General features: G+C 38.3%; 1 protein-coding gene and 1 pseudogene across 7 annotated transcripts in view; one reads left to right on the forward strand and one right to left on the reverse strand.

The window, feature by feature from the left end:
- The window catches only part of RSF1 (remodeling and spacing factor 1), a 106,199-nt gene extending 97,714 nt beyond the window's left edge, over positions 1-8,485 (reverse strand). For 3 of the 7 annotated variants that reach the window (XM_015569660.1, XM_015569662.1, XM_015569655.1), the window contains exons 1-3: positions 8,397-8,485; positions 7,281-7,329; positions 4,574-4,718 (exon numbers count right to left, since the gene is read on the reverse strand). The gene's annotated coding sequence lies outside the window, so the exon portion shown is untranslated. Of the gene's footprint in view, positions 1-4,573; positions 4,719-6,716; positions 6,735-7,280; positions 7,330-8,396 lie in introns of those variants that run through there. The other 4 variants (XM_015569665.1, XM_015569658.1, XM_015569661.1 and 1 more) reach the window with 4 other exon arrangements.
- Positions 8,486-10,578: 2,093 nt separating this feature from the next.
- LOC102759327 lies at positions 10,579-11,425 on the forward strand (annotated as a pseudogene).
- Positions 11,426-16,594: the final 5,169 nt, after the last annotated feature.

Raw genomic sequence — 16,594 nt, forward strand, 5'->3', positions numbered from 1 at the left:
TGAGATCTTATATTTGATTAAGATAATTTTTTTATTAAGATAACTGAAAGTATTCCATTGAGATTGTTCAGTTATGTTGAAAAACTTCCCCACCCCTTTCTGCTTCATTTTTGGGAGAAGCATCATCATCTCAATACTTATTCCTATGTTCATAAATTCTCATCTAATCTAATTGAAAATAAGATGCCCTGGCTGGGTGGCATAGTTGGTTGGAGTGTCATAACATACACCAAAAGGTTGCAGGTTCAATTCCTAGTCAGGGCATGATTCTTGGTCAGGGCATGCAAAAGAGTCAACCAACTGATATTTCTATTTCTCTCTCTCCCTTCATCTCTCTAAAATCAATAAAAACATATCCTCCGGTGAGGATTTAAAATAAAAAATAAAGTAAGATAACTGTTGCCTAAATCTTCTGCATTTTAAAGAAAAAAACAAATGTTCCTAGAAAGAGTGGTTTGCTTAAGACTGAGTCCCTTGACAAACCACAAAAGTGAAATTTAAAAATATTTTCACATACATATTACTTTCAATGGATTTTTTAAACTACTGCTGGCCCCAAACAACAACAATACAAGTAAGATAAGGAAGGTACTTGTGGTGTTTTGAAAATTAACTTGGGACTATCATGCAAAAGGTCCCCCACTCCCCCCACTGAGCTAACATACATTCCTCTCTTCCCCTTCTGAAAGGATTTCTGTACACTCAGTCTCCATTTTGTCACCCACTTGTTCCAGACTCACCAAATCTGACTTTCATTAATTATATTAAACTAGAGGCCCGATGCACGAAGATTCGTGCAAGAATGGGCCTTCCTTCCTCTGGCCGCCAGCACTGCCTTTGCTCCGGTCAGAGCCACCTTTCTGCCTTCGTTCCACTTTTCCACCTTCCCACACTGCCCAGAGGCCTGGAGCGGCTGGGGCGCTACGGAACGCCTGTGTCTCACCCCACCCCCGGCCGCTGGGCGCCTGTGTATGCAAATTAACCTGCCATCTTTGTTGGGTTAATTTGCATACTCACTCCTGATTCGCTGGTGGTATGATCATGAAGGTAGGGTCTTTCTCTTTTATTAGTGTAGATGAATGTTTTAGTCTTTGTCTTAATTTAGCAGCATGTGACACTGGGACCACTTCTTCCTTAAAACCAAGTCATCCTGTGACACCACTTTTCTGATTTATTTTATTTCCTCATCCCTTCTAAGATTCCTGCAGCCCTAGCTGGTTTGACTCAGTGGATAGAGCGTCGGCCTGTGGACTGAGGGGTCCCGTGTTCGATTCCAGTCAGGGGCACATGCCTGGGTTGTGGGTTCAATCCCCAGTAGCAGGCGTGCAGGAAACAGCCAATCAATGGTTCTCTCATCATTGATGTTTCCATCTCTCTCTCCCTCTCCCTTCTCTAAAATCAATAAAAATATATTTAAAAAATAAATAAATAAAATAAAATTCCTTTGCAGACCTTATGCCTTCCCTTTGAAAGGTGGTTCTCTTTTGGGACTTCATTTCTTCTGTTTCTAAATTATCTCATCCATCCCTTTGCTTCAATTTAAATATGTTGTCTCACTGTGCTGGTTATGGATATGTTCAAATAACAGAAAACCTTACCAGAGTAGCTTCACAAATAAGGGGTTACTTTTTCTTATATAACAAAAAGTCCAGAATAATGAGTTTCTAGTTTTGATTTAATGGCTCAACAAATCCACCAGATTGAACTTCTTGGAATTCCCAAACATGCCATGCTGTTTATTCACAACTTCAACCTTAGTATGTGCAGTTCCCCCTATCCTAAACCCACTTTTACACATTCTGAGTTGTTTGGTTGTTTCACCTTAGGAAATAATTCTTTTATTATTCTTTCATATCATTCTTTTACATTATCAGTATTAAGTGCCCCTGCTGAGTGTCCCAAAACACTATCATATATGCCTGTTTGATCACCTCTATCACACATTAAACAGGCCTGTATCTTCAGCACCGAGGACAGTGTCTATCCCATATACATCTGAGACTTATTCAATGAATGAACTTGGACTTCAAAAAATAGTTTTTCATAAAAACGAATTTCTCCTAACCCATAAACAATAATACACATTTTTTACTCATATTTAAGAAACCAGATAGAAACACAACAAAGTTCTAAAACCACAAAACAAAACGTGCATTTATGCCACCCAATCAACTATACCCTTGCTATCAACTCACAAGTAGCCAGCCATACACTGGCTTTTATGAGTAAGCTTCCTAACATGACAAGAGAATAGACTAAGGTAAGTAAAATATAAGCAAAACAGAACAGACCATTAACTTGTAACACCCTTCTCAGTTAACCCATTCCCAGCCTTAAGAACCACAAATATGTCCCTATAGATTCATCTTTTCTAGAGTTTCATATAAATAGAATCATACTGCACACACTCATTTTGTCTGGATTTTTTCACTCAGCATAATGTTTTGAGATCTACTCATGTTTTGCATTTACCAGCAGTTCACTTCTTCTTAATGTGACAAGTAAACCCATTGTATAAATATATATGTTCATCCAATCATCTGGTGAACGTTTGGGTTATTTCTAGTTTAAGAAAGGCTATGAACTTTGTGAGCAAATACATACATTTTTGTTTCTCCTGGGTAAACAGTAGTGGGAACAGATGAGTTATATGGTTAGATGTGGGTCCCTCCCAGGTCGGTGGCATCCCTTGGCCTGGCCTGCGGGGATTGGACCAAAACTGGCTCTCTGACATCCCCCGAGGGGTCCTGGATTGTCAGAGGACAAAGGCCAGACCAAGGGGCCCCACTGGTACACGAATCCATGCACCAGGCCTCTAGTTTTAACATATTTTAAATGGCTTGGTTGTGATTCATTCAAGCCAATGAACTCTTAAGGAAAGCATATATTTCCTATTTCATGTAAACAGACATTACGTTCACCATGCAATGTTGGAGACCACTAGAATGTAAGTTCCATTAAAGTTTTATTCATAAGACATAGAGAAGATTTAGCATACAGAAGGTGGGCAATAAAAGGGACCCATAATTTTAATTCTCTAAAAGTAGAATGACAGAGATACATTACATCAAGATGGTAGGCTGACCTTGCTGCCCAAACCCCTTAAAATGACAGTGAAAAAAGTAATGGGCTTATGTCTCTAGTAAATATGGAGTAACAGGGACTATATTTACCTTACCTGCCTGAAACAACATGAAACAAAATATATGAAACAATGGCAATTAAGACATTATACAAGAGGCAACAAAAGAGAGTGAACAGTGATATATGAAAGATGAGAAACAAAGATCAACCCTACAATTGCCCCAGCTGCTATCTAGGTAAAGAGGCAAAGAGGAAGGAACATAAAATACTCAGGAATAAATGTGACAGGAGATGTAGACCTATACAGTGAAAACTGCAAAACACTAACAAAAACTGAATAAAACCTAAATAAATGGAGCAATGTACCAGGCTCATGTATCAGAAGACTCAATATCTTAAGGTGTCAATTTTCCCCAAATTCATCTGCAGATTCACCATAATCCCAATAAAAGTTCCAGGAAACTTTTATGTAAAAATTTGTAAGCTTAGTCTAAAATTCATATGGAAATGCAAAGAAGCTATGATAACTAAAACACCCTTTATTTTTTTAAAATATATTTTATTGATTTTTTTACAGAGAGGGATAGAGAGTTAGAAACATCAATGAGAGAGAAACATCGACCAGCTGCCTCCCTCACACCCCCCATTGGGGATGAGCCCACAACCAAGGTACATGCCCTTGACTGGAATCGAACCTGGGACCTTTCAGTCCACAGGCCGTTGCTCTATCCACTGAGCCAAATCGGTCAGGGCTAAAACACCCTTTAAAAAGAATAAAGTGGAAGGACTTAAATTATCTGACTTAAAGACTTATTACAAAGCTAGAGTTTAAGTCAAGGCAACGAGAACTGGCCTCAAGATACACAAACAGACCACTGAAACAGAATGTAGGATCCAGAAATAGATCTATTATAGACATTAACTCTTGGGGGAAAAAATGTTACTGAAATAAAAGTTACATAACATAAAACCCACCATTTTAAGCATTTACAATTCAATGGGTTTTAGTATATTTACAGTATTGTGCAACCATCAACCCTAATTATGATATATTTTCATCAACCCAGAAATAAATCTTATTCCTTCCAATTTCCCCACCTCAATCCATGTCAACCACTAATCTACTTTCTGTCTCTATGGATTTGCCTAATTTGGAAATTTAATATAAATAAAATCATACTCACTGAAACCAAAAGTTGGTTGTTTAAAAAGAAGAACAGAAGTGACAAACCTTTAGCTTGATTAATGCAGAAAAATAGAAAAAAGACTCAAATTACTTGTCAGGAATAAAAGGAATATTCTAATGACCTTACAGAAATAAAAGAATTAGTAAGAAAATACTATTTACAAATGAATGCCGACATATTAGATAACCTAAATGAAACAGACAAATTCCTAGAAACTACCAAAAGTTACTCAAGAAATACAGAATCTGAATACCCAGAAGGTATTCAAATAAAAAGATTAAGTCAGTAATCAAAAAACTTACCCTAAAGAATAGCCCAGGACCAGATGGCTTCACCGGTTAATGCTACCAAATATTTATAGAAGAATTAACACCAATCCTCAAACGCCTCCAAAACACAGAAAAGGATGCAATACTTCCCAACTCACTCTAGGAGGCCAGCATTACCCTGATACCAAAACAGACAAAGAAATCACAAGAAAACTATAGATAAATATCCTTTATGAATATAGACACAAAAATCTTGAACAAACTACAAGCAAACTGAATCCAGCTACATACTAAAGAAATTACATAAAATGACCCAGTGGGATTTATCCCAGAAAAATGTAAGGGTTCAAGAACAGGGACTAGTCATGCCAGAAAGACCAATAAGTTGGGGTTTTGAGCCACATGATATCAGCCCCACTTCTGTGGAGGGGAAAGGGACAGGAGGTTGAGTTCAATCACATGGCCAAAACTCCACTAAAAACTCCGCTACAACCAAAGGTCACTGGAGGTTCCAGACTGGTGAATACATTGATGTGCTGGGAGGGTGATGCACCTGATTCCATAGGGAGAGAGCATGGAAGCCCTCTGCTGAGACCTTCCCAGATTTTGCCCTATATGTCTCTTCATTTGGCTGGTCCTAATTTGTATCCTTTAAATCAAGGGTCCTCCAACTTTTTAAACAGGGTAGCCAGTTCACTGTCCCTCAGACCGTTGGAGGGCCGGACTATAGTTTTTAAAAAAACTATGAACAAATTCCTATGCACACTGCACATATCTTATGTTGAAGTAAAAACACAAAACGGGAACAAATACAATATTTGTATTTGCATGTGGCCAGTGGGCCGTAGTTTGAGGACCCCTGCTTTAAATAAAGCCATAATCGTAAAAACAGCACTTTATTGTGTTCTGTGGGTAGTTTTAACAAATTATCAAACCTGAAGGGAGTCACGGGAACTTATAGCTGGCATCTGACATGGGGGCTGTCTTATTGGTGACTGTACCTTTCCACCTGTGGAATCTGACTCTAGTTTCAGGTGGCTAGAGTCAAAATTGAATGGTATTGCAGTTGGTGTCAGAATAAAAGCCAACCAAGAATTTTTGTAAAATTTGATATAGTGATTCTAAAATTCTAATGAGGCAGGAAATAACCAAAAGCTTTTCAAAAAAAAAACAAACACAAAAAAAAACCCAAGGTAGAACTTGCCTTATCAGTTAGAATGACTTAAATTAAAGCTATAGTAAATAAAACCATGTGGTTAAGAAAACATCAATGTAACAAATAGAGCCTAGAAACAGGCCCACACATACATGGAAATTGGTATATGAGGGGCGGCGTTACAAATTAGTGAAGGGGGAAAAAACCTCACACATTACCCAAAATTAAATTCCAGCAGGTTTAAGGCTATAACTTGAAAAACAAAACTTTTAGAAGAAAATACAGATGAGAGTCTTCAGAATCATAAAAAGGGTTTTTTTCTAAACAGCATAAAGTGTAATTGTAAGTAAGTAAGTAAATGAATGAATGAATGAATGAATGATTGACAATTATACCACACTGACATTTTAAAGCTTGGGTCAACAGGAAATACTATAAAAATAGTAAAAATGGTAAGCAATATTGAGATATTTACATTGCAAATAAAAATGACAAAGAACTAACATCAAAATAAAGAACTTCTACAAACAATGAAAACAGATAACCACAAAGAAAATGGGAAAGGCTGTTATAAAAAGATGATTCACAGAAGGGAAAACTGAATGGCTGGAAAAACATGAAAAAATGTTCAACCTTATCATAGTAACAATAAGAAACTAATTCATAACCACATTATCAAAAACTTAAAAGTCACCAAAACCGGTTTGGCTCAGTGGATAGAGCGTCGGCCTGCGGACTGAAAGGTCCCAGGTTCGATTCCGGTCAAGGGCATGTGCCTGGGTTGCGGGCACGTCCCCAGTGGGGGATGTGCAGGAGGCGGCTGATCAATGTTTCTGACTCTCTATCTCTCTCCCTTCCTCTCTGTAAAAAATCAATAAAATATATTTAAAAAAAAAAAACTTAAAAGTCTAATTATACCAAGTGTTGACTATCTAGATAAATGGGAACCCTCATCACTGCTGGCAGTGTATAAACTGATAAAGCCAAGAGCAATCTGGCTATACTAAGGCTAATATATACCTTCAGCTCAGCAATTCCACCTCTAGGCAAAACCACTAGAAAGGTCATTACAGCATTTCTCTTAACAGCACAAAAATAAACAAAATAAACCTAAGTATTCAACTTTTAAAAAAGTTACAGTATTTTCATGTAATAGGATACTATATAGTTAAAGTAAAGAACTAAAATAACATGCACCAACAGGAGTATATTTCAAAAACAGTGTTTAAGGGGGGGAAAGGATGTTGTAGAGGAATGAGTACAGTATTATACCATTTACATATAAAGTTTTAAAGCATGTAAGCCCATACCATGTATCATTTATGGATACATAAATATATACTCTTAGTATAAAACTGTTCGTGGGAATAATAAACTCCAAAATGGAGGACAGTGGTTGCCTGTGGGAATGGAGGAAAAGAATCAGAACAGCAGTAACACCCAGAGGACTTTAATAAATCTGTAATTTGTAAAAGCAAAAGCAAGGATATTGAAAGAAAAGGAACATCCTAAAAAAGTTCAGAACTGCAGGGATTTAAAAAAAAGCCATGAAAATCTTTCAGGAAAGAAAAGAAACTCACTTACAAAGGAACAAGAATCAGATTGACAGATTTCTCATCAGCAACAGTGGATGCTAGAAGATAAAAGAGCAATATTGTCAAAGTTCTGGGGGGGAGTTATTTGAACACTGGAAAACTGTATTCAATCTAAATGGGCACTCAGAAAAGGGGGCAAAATAAATATATTTTCAGACATGCAAGAACTCAAAGTTCACCACTTAGAAATCCTGTTTGAAAAAAGAATGTAATATAGCAAAAGAATTAATCTAAGAGAAAATGTGGGAATCAAAAACAATGGTGAGCAAATAAACGTTAAAACATAGTTTAATTTAAATCATTGTTGAAGAACATACAAATAAATGAAGGACAAAATGGACCTAAAATCCCAGGTAGTTAATATATGGCAGGTTGCGCCAAAACCGGTTTGGCTCAGTGGATAGAGCGTCGGCCTGCGGACTGAAGGGTCCCGGGTTCGATTCCGGTCAAGGGCATGTACCTGGGTTGCGGGCATATCCCCAGTAGGAGATGTGCAGGAGGCAGCTGATCGATGTTTCTCTGTCATCGATGTTTCTAACTCTCTATCTCTCTCCCTTCCTCTCTTTAAAAAATCAATAAAATATATATTTAAAAAAAAATATATGGCAGGTTGAGTGTGGGACTGAGAAGCAGGGTCAGGGAGGGAGCCTATTAAGATTCTTATATTGCTTTGTGTAAATTATAGTTATTAAAGCAATTTACTGTGCTCTAGTATCAACCTTAGAGAAAATCTCCCAATATTAATTTCCTTATAGACAGATTATTTACATTATTGATAATTCTAGCTTAAGAAATATATATAATTTCTTTAAGTGCTAACATTTTGTCTTTCAAGACATGGACTTCACTAATTAAATGGCCTGAGACCAGGCTTTAATTATAACTCAAGTAACATTACAGGTTTGAGTTACCACATAGTGTCTAATACCATGTATATCAGTTGGAGAAAGTCATCCCTGAATATGGAATTCAACTCAAATATTTCTGATAAAGAATCTTTCAAATTAGTCAAGAATTATTTAGCAATCAACCTACGCAAACAACACACACTTACTAATGTACTTCCCATCTATATAAGGTACTCAATCCACACAATATATTTTACCTATCTGTTCTCAATTGAGAATGGCATTTCAATTTAAAGTTCCATTTCTTTGTAGGGACAGGGGAAACAAAAAGAATATTCAACAAACTACCAAATCTTTAACCAGAAGAACACAGCAATCTCTAAAATTATAAGAAAATTTTAAAAAATACCTCAGTTAAAAAAGCTTTACTTATGAAAGAATACAATTAAACACCAATGCCAACATAGTTTAATAAAGTTAATTACCTTAAGTACATGAATAATGTACTCTAAAAATTGCCCTTAACAAAATGTTAAATATACATTTTACATATGTATAGCAACTTAAATAATTCACAAAAACAAAAAAGCGGTAATATAAGTTTAGATTTGCCTTAGCCTGTTTATTTAAAGTAAGCTTTTAGTGAGCTATAAACTTAACACAGCTAGTTCTTCAAATAGTGCTTGTAAATGTTCATTAGAATCCTGAATTTTTAAAAATAGGAAATCACACCCATTCTCCATAAGCCCTAGAGGATGTCAGATAGCCGGTTTCAGCCCTATCCCCGCAGGTTTGATCCAGACAGGAGGGAGTCCAACTACCACAAGTCCAATCCAGACAGGAGGGAGCCCGATCCTATGCATTGAGCATCTGTCTCCTAGTGGTCAGTGTGTGTCATAGCTACTGGTCATTCTGTCATTCGGTCGTTTGGTTGCTTAGATTTTTATATATATAGACTGGTGAGATATGAATTGGGGCAAAGGCTGTGGGGAGTGAGAAGAAAGGCTAAATCTGAGATTTTGTAGGTAGAATTGATGTGAAGGGTCTTTGAGTAAGAAGAGTTTAGTATGATTTCTAAGTTTCTGACTTAGAGAGTGAGGAGTTAATAGATCATTTTATTGTGAAAAGAAGAAATGGCCACAAATTCCAGGGGTCCTGGACTGCAAGAGGTCTCTAGTAATATTATAACAACCTCTAGCTGATTTCCCTATCCTCAAGCTGCCCATTCTGCTTTTCCAACAACTCAAAAAATTTTAGTATCAGAAATAAAAATTTCAGGCCCGACTGGTGTGGCTCATTGGTTGAGCACTGACCCAAGAACCAAGAGGTCCTGAGGTGGGGACACATGCTCAAGTTGCAGGCTCAATCCCCAGTAGGGAGCATGCAGGAGGCACTGGATTGATGTTTCTCTCTCTCTCTCTCTCTCTCTCTCTCTCTCTCTCTCTCTCTCTCTCTCAAATAAAAAAAGAAGGGAACATGTCCTTGGGTGAGGATTTTAATCCCCCTCTCTCCCTCCCTCCCTTTCCTTTCCTCTCTTTCCAAGGTCAGTAAAAACATTTTAAAAAAAGAAAAGACTTCAAGGTATTTATAACTCATGTGTCCCAATCTAATTTTCTCACATGGTGTGAAGTTCCTCAACCATAAATCTTTTAGAAACATAATGCCTAAAGTTAACAATTGCCTGGACAATACGGAATATTTCACACTTCTATGACTTTTCCCATGCTGTTCCCTACCTGGAATGCTTTTCCATCTCCTATCAACCATTCAAATTTCCATAATGACTACAGTGATGGTTTGTTATGTCCTGGAAAAAAGTTAGATACTTGCTCTTTTCTGTTTCCAAAGCAATTACACTTCTATATCATTTTTTACATAACTAGATTCATGCAAATATGACCATGTAAACATGATACAAATATACGCTGTTTACAAGAGACACACTTTAGAATTAAAGACACAAGGAAGTTAAAAGGATGGAAAAAGATATACCATGAAAAGCAGTAACCAAAAGACAACTGGAGTGGCTACAGTAACACTAAGACAAAGTAGACTTTAAGACAAAATTTGAGCCGAAACCGGTTTGGCTCAGTGGATAGAGCGTTGGCCTGCGGACTGAAAGGTCCCAGGTTCGATTCCGGTCAAGGGCATGTACCTGGGTTGCGGGCACATCTCCAGTAGGAGATGTGCAGGAGGCAGCTGATCGATGTTTCTCTCTCATCGATGTTTCTAACTCTCTATCTCTCTCCTGTCCTCTCTGTAAAAAATCAATAAAATATATTTTAAAAAAAATAAAAATAAAAATAAATTTAAAAAAAAAAGACAAAATTTGAAGTAAAGTACCAGGTGACAACAGACATTCCTAGCTACACATCAGAATTGCCGATGCCCTTTTTTTCCCCTCTTGGTGCTTGTCAAGACTGACTGCACTCCTCTTTCCTTTACTGCCCCCACCTTCCCAGGTCAGTCTACACTACGGGTTTTGGAGACCTGAGAAGTTCCACCAACCTCCAGGTGCTCAACGACTACCTGGGGGACAAGAGCTACAGCGAGGGGTGTGTGCCATCACAGATACTGCAGTATTTGAAGCAGTCTCCAGCCCAACACCTACTTGTATCATCCCCCACATTGGTATAATCATCACATCAAGTCTTATGAAAAGGAAAAGGCCAGCCTGTCAGGAGTAAAGAAAGCTCTGAGCAAATATGGCCCTGCTAATGTGGAAGATACCACAGGAAGTGGAGATACAGATAGTAAAAACAATTATGACAGTGATCTCTTTGGATCTGATGAGGAAGAGCAAAGCAAACAAGTGAAGAGCCTAAGGGAAGAACACCTTGCACAGTATGAATCAAAGAAAGCCAAAAAAGCTTCTCTTTGCCAAGTCTTCCATCTTATTAGATGTGAAACTTTGGGATGACAAGTCAGACATGGCAAAAGTAGAGCATTGTGTCAGGAGCATTCAAGCAGACAGCTTGGACTGGGGCTCTTCTAAACTGGTTCCTGTGGGGTATGGAATTTAAAAACTTCAAATGCAGTGTATAGTAGAAGATAGTTGAAACAGATGCACTGGAGGAGCGGATCATGGCTTTTGAGGGCTTTGTGCAGTCAATGACTATGGCTGCTTTCAGCAAGATCTAAAACCCATCATGGATCATTGGCCTTAAAAGCGTGAAAGAAAAAAAAAGAATTTCTGATGCCAGGGCCCCAATCTCCAAATATTCTGATTTTATGGATTATGACAAGGCCAAGGCATCAGTATTTTTCAAAAGGATTCCCTAAGGTCATTCTAATGTGTAGCCAGAATTTAACTGATTAAATTACCTGAGTATACTAAAGGTTGAAAAACACAAAGCTAAAAGGAAAAAACAAGGCCACTTCTTTACTTAGGGTAAATGGAATTCATAACAGTAGGGGAACGAACCCTGGAGACCTTTGATGACCTACTGCACAAAACTTTACAGTATAGGAGATGAGGTCTTACTTCAAAAAGATTCAAAAGAATTATTTCCAAGTCTGAGGAACATTACGGTCCTAAGCAATGATGAACCAAAGAGATTCTTTTTTAAAAATATATATTTTTATTGATTTCAGAGTAGAAGGGAAAGGAGAGAGAAACAGAAACATCAATGATGAGAATCACTGATTGGCTGCCTCCTGCATGTCCCCTACTGGTGATTGAGTCCACAACCCACAGGAATCAAACTGTGACCTCCTGGTTCAAAGGTTGATGCTCAACCACTGAGCAACACTGGCTAGGCCAGGTAAAGATTCTTGTTCAAGGCATTCAATTGTATCTATAAATTTGCATTTCTTTACTCTTAATATACACATATCTCAGCATCCCATTATAATAGTAAATGTTTTATAATGCTCATACTAACCCTGACCAGTTTGGCTCAGTGGATAGAGCATCGGCCTGCGGACTCAAGGGTCCCGGGTTCAATTCCGGTCAAGGGCATATACCTTGGTTGCAGGCACATCCCCAGTGGGGAGTGTGCAGGAGGCAGCTGATCTATGTTTCTCTCTCATCAATATTTCTAACTCTCCCCTCTCCCTTCCTCTCTGTAAAAAATCAATAAAATATATTTTAAAAAAATAATGCTCATAATAATATAATTAGAACTTTTAAAAGTAAAATAGCATATATGAGTAGAAAAGCATGCTATAATCTGACTCAGAAGCCTAAGAGTTCAGATCATTGCTCAGTGTTCAGACCAAGACCATGGTACTGAGGATCATAGTACAATCATAAGATCATGGCTGAGGGGACAGTCCAGTGGTCAAGAACTAGGGCTCTTGAAGCCAGATTTACCGAGTTTTAAATTCCCACAGCACTATAAACTATCATTATAGTATCAAATGTTCCTCCAACTCTTTAATGCTGTGTAACCAGACAAGTTACTTTACCTCTAAGATGTAAGTTCTTTATAAAGTGAAAGTAGTTACAGTAATAGAGTGGTTGTGAGGATTAAATAATCTTGGTAGAAGACCCAGGCATATGCCCCGACTGGGAATCAAACCATGACCTCCTGGTTCATAGGTTGACGCTCAACCACTGAGCCACTCTTTTAAGTTCTACTCTCAATTAATACATCCTTTCCCCTCTGAATCCATGGCATCATCATTCATCCAACCTAATTTTCACCAAGACCTGGGGCTGCTATCTCCAAATCAGATTTTAAATTAGTCCACTTGGATGAGACCTTTGAGGTCAGTATAATAGCAACGTTACAACAATTCTTACCCTATTGCCAATTACTATCTCACTTGCCCATGTCCCCATCGTAGCCTTGCCTTATGATGCAGATTGTTACCTAAAAAAATTAAAATAAAACTGCCTTATGACCCAGTGATTACACTTCTGGGAATATATTCAAAGAAATCCCAAACACTAATTGGAAAGAATATATGCCACCCTCCCCCATGTTCATTGCAGTGTTATTTACAAAGCCAAGATTTAAAAGCAGCCCAAGTGCTCATCAGTAGATAAGTGGATAAAAAAAAGCTGTGGTACATTTACACAAGGGAATACTGCTGGGCCATAAAAAAGAAGGAAATCTTATCCATTGCCACAGCATGGATGGTCTTGGAGCGCATTATACTATGAATAAGCCATTCAGAGAAACACAAGTATTATATGATTTTACTCATATGTGGAATCTAATGAACAAAATGAACTAACATGAAAAACAGAGAAAGACAGAGAACAGGATAACAGTTGGGATGGGGGCTTGTGGGGAAGTGCAGTGATTGAGCAAAAAAGAGAAAAAACTAATGGACAGGTACAACAGTGTGGTGATTGCAGGGGATGGTAGGAGGTGGAGGAGGGTATGGGGGATAAATGGTTATGGAAGGAGACTTCACTTGTGGCAGTGAGCACAAAATACAGTGTACAGATGTGTTGTGGAATAGTGTACATGAAACCTGTATAATTTTGTTAACCACTGTCACCCAAATAAATTAAATAAAAAGGAAAAAGAAAACCAAAAAGAAAAAAATCCCCACAATGTTTATTGTACTTGCATATAGCAGATACTTAATACACATATTAAATAAAGTAGCTAATAAGTGCTTACCTTTTTAAAAATATTTCTATTGATTTTTAGAGAGAGAAGAAGGAGAAAGAACCACCTATGTGAGAGCACAACAATGATAGGCTCCTGCATGCCCCCTTACCAAAGATCCAGTTCACAACCCAGGCATATGCCCTGACCCAGAATCAAATGGGCAACCTTTCAGTGCACAGAATGATATCCAACCAACTAAACCACACCAGCCAAGGCAATGCTTGCCTTTCTTAACAGTTGAGACTTGAACAGAAACTTCAAGGCAAACTTCTTAGTAATTAAAAAACAAGTTAGTCGATTTGCATTAACCAGCCCCAATTAGCCAGAAAAATCCTTCTGTTCCTGTTATCTCCAATTCTGGGACAATGCCAGCAACCTCCCTCCAAACCTCCATAACTTTTGAGTACCTCAATTTTGTGATATACCAAAAAGGATGGAGAAGAAATACATTTCCCTCTTTCCATCTACCAAATGCCTAAAGAATGTTTCTTTTATCAAAGGTGGGAAAGCCAAAATTTCTCTTCCACCAAACCAAGTTCTGGTTGCAGCAATGCTACCAATGGTCTACCACTGTTGACCCACATAACTCCCAACACATGCATCTGGTAAGATCTTTTGTTTAAAGCAACAGGTGGTGGCTCCAGTTATGACCAAGTCACGTTTCTACTTTATCTAATGCACCTAAAAACTATTGTCACACAATTCAATCAGCAGCAGTAAGGGAGAACATAATAAGTTACAGCCACCGTTCCAGTTAAATATAAAAGGTATATCCATACTTGACATTTTAAGTGTAAGAGTTACACCCCAAATTATTAGTAAGTGTAAAAAAGAAATCAAACCTGAAATTGCTCTAAAAAAATAGAATCTTAAAAAAAAATCGAACAATCAAAAAACCCTAATGATTCCACTTTTTTACCATTTACCCTATACAAATAACTCAGTCAACCATAGTACAAATTATGGAATGATAATACATTATCCATACATACTTTAATAGACAGTTACTAGATAAATATAATGTCTCAAACAATACCATGTAGATACTATCTTTAAAGAATGAAAAAGTATATTTTCCTCTTTAAAAAGAATGTCCTTTACAGGAGAGGAAAGATGCTTGGGAGCTTTGAGAGTTGGTAATCCCACAAAGTTAATTTTTACTTGTGTCCATATCACCTGGTCATCCACGTCCAGGTCAGGAGGAAGCTGGGGAAGCCCCGACAGCATAGAATTGGGAGAGCTAAAGTAAACTGTGAGGGAGGAGGGAAGGAATAAAACAGCACCTTCAGATGGCACACCATTTTCCTAGTCTGATGACTATCAACAAGAAATCTTTTTTTTTTTTTTGCTAATAATTTCAGCTTTTAGGTGAATTTTTCAAATAACAGTCTGAATAACACCAATGGTCAGTTAACTGTATACACTTGAAATCAATCTCTGCACCTTGGTTTTCTTCCCTGCAAAATAAAGGCAAAATAGATGCGAAAGTCCTTTCTTTCTAGCCCTAAAAATGCAAAGATGGTCTCTAGACTATCCAGCAGTGGTTGCCAACCCGTGGTCGGTGAGGTCCGAAAGGTTGGTGACTGCTGCTCTAGAACACAGGTTCCCAAGCTTTCTAGGGTCATGTTACCCTCAGTATTTCTGTATGTTTTCCTTCAGAGCAGCCTTAGGCCAAGAAAGAACAACAGTTCCACTTACTCTTAGTAGCCATTTGAAAAACAAACCTATCTCAGCCGAAAAAAAAATTCATTCTTAAATAACCACAATTACTACTTATAGAATGTGTATTACAGTTGGGCACTGCACAACTTCTAAAACTTTGGAATCAGACTGGACACTGCTATTCTTATTTCCTGTTCCACAATTATTTTCATGCAGTGTTTGCATTTTATCACAGAAACCCTCAAAACTCACAAAGATAGGTCATCAAAAGGAATGTAGCACAATCTAATTTTGAAACCATGAACTCTCTCAAGCTAGTACTTCACTAGGCAACCAAGAGATGTCAAGCATTGCTCTATCTCCCTTGAAAATTTAAAGTTCCCAGCAGCACCTCTGAGAGTTGGTGGCAATACCTTGGGGTGCCATGGTGAAGTTTGGGAAACATGGCCACATGGTAAGGTATTATATAATTTTGTGGCTCGGACTCAGACCTGGGTTGGAAATCAGAGTCTACCAATCTACACTAATAAAAGAGAAACATGGTAATTGGCGTACGACCGCTACCCTTTTCATTGGCTAATCAGCGAGATATGCAAATTAACTGTCAGCCAAGATGGAGGCAGGCAGCCAGGCAGCTTGAAACTAACATGAGGCTTGCTTGCCTCAGTGAGGGAGAAAACCAACGTTCAACGCCTGCAGCTGCAGGCCTCTGAGTTGGCAGTTTAAGAAATAGTAACATATAGAAGCTAAAAAAAACTCCAGAAACCTGCTTTCAGCTAGCCGGGATCTCAGAGATGGCTGAAACAGTGTTTCAATTATAGGATCCAAACAAACCCAGAGACCTGCTTTCAGCAGCTGAGGCCTCAGAGCTGCAGCCAGGCCTTAGAGCTAAAGCCGGCTCTCAGCTCCAGTGACAGCCATAGAAGGTAAATAAATCCAAGAATAAAAGAAAAAAAGGAGAGGTTGGGAGCTTCAGTCACCGGCCAGCCTGAAAACAGCCCTCAGCCCCTCACCCAGACTGGCCAGGCACTCCAATGGGGACCCCCACCCTGAAAGGGGTATGACCAGCTGCAAACAGCCATCAGCCCCTCACCCAGGCTGGCCAGGCACCCAAGTGGGACCCCCATCCTGATCCAGGACACCCTTCAGGGCAAACCAGTCAGCCCCAACCCATGCACCAGGCCTCTATCCTATATAGTAAAAGGGTAATATGCTTCCCAGCA

The sequence above is a fragment of the Myotis davidii genome, unplaced genomic scaffold, assembly GCF_000327345.1.
Source record: "Myotis davidii unplaced genomic scaffold, ASM32734v1 scaffold646, whole genome shotgun sequence".
Taxonomy (NCBI): Eukaryota; Metazoa; Chordata; class Mammalia; order Chiroptera; family Vespertilionidae; genus Myotis; species Myotis davidii.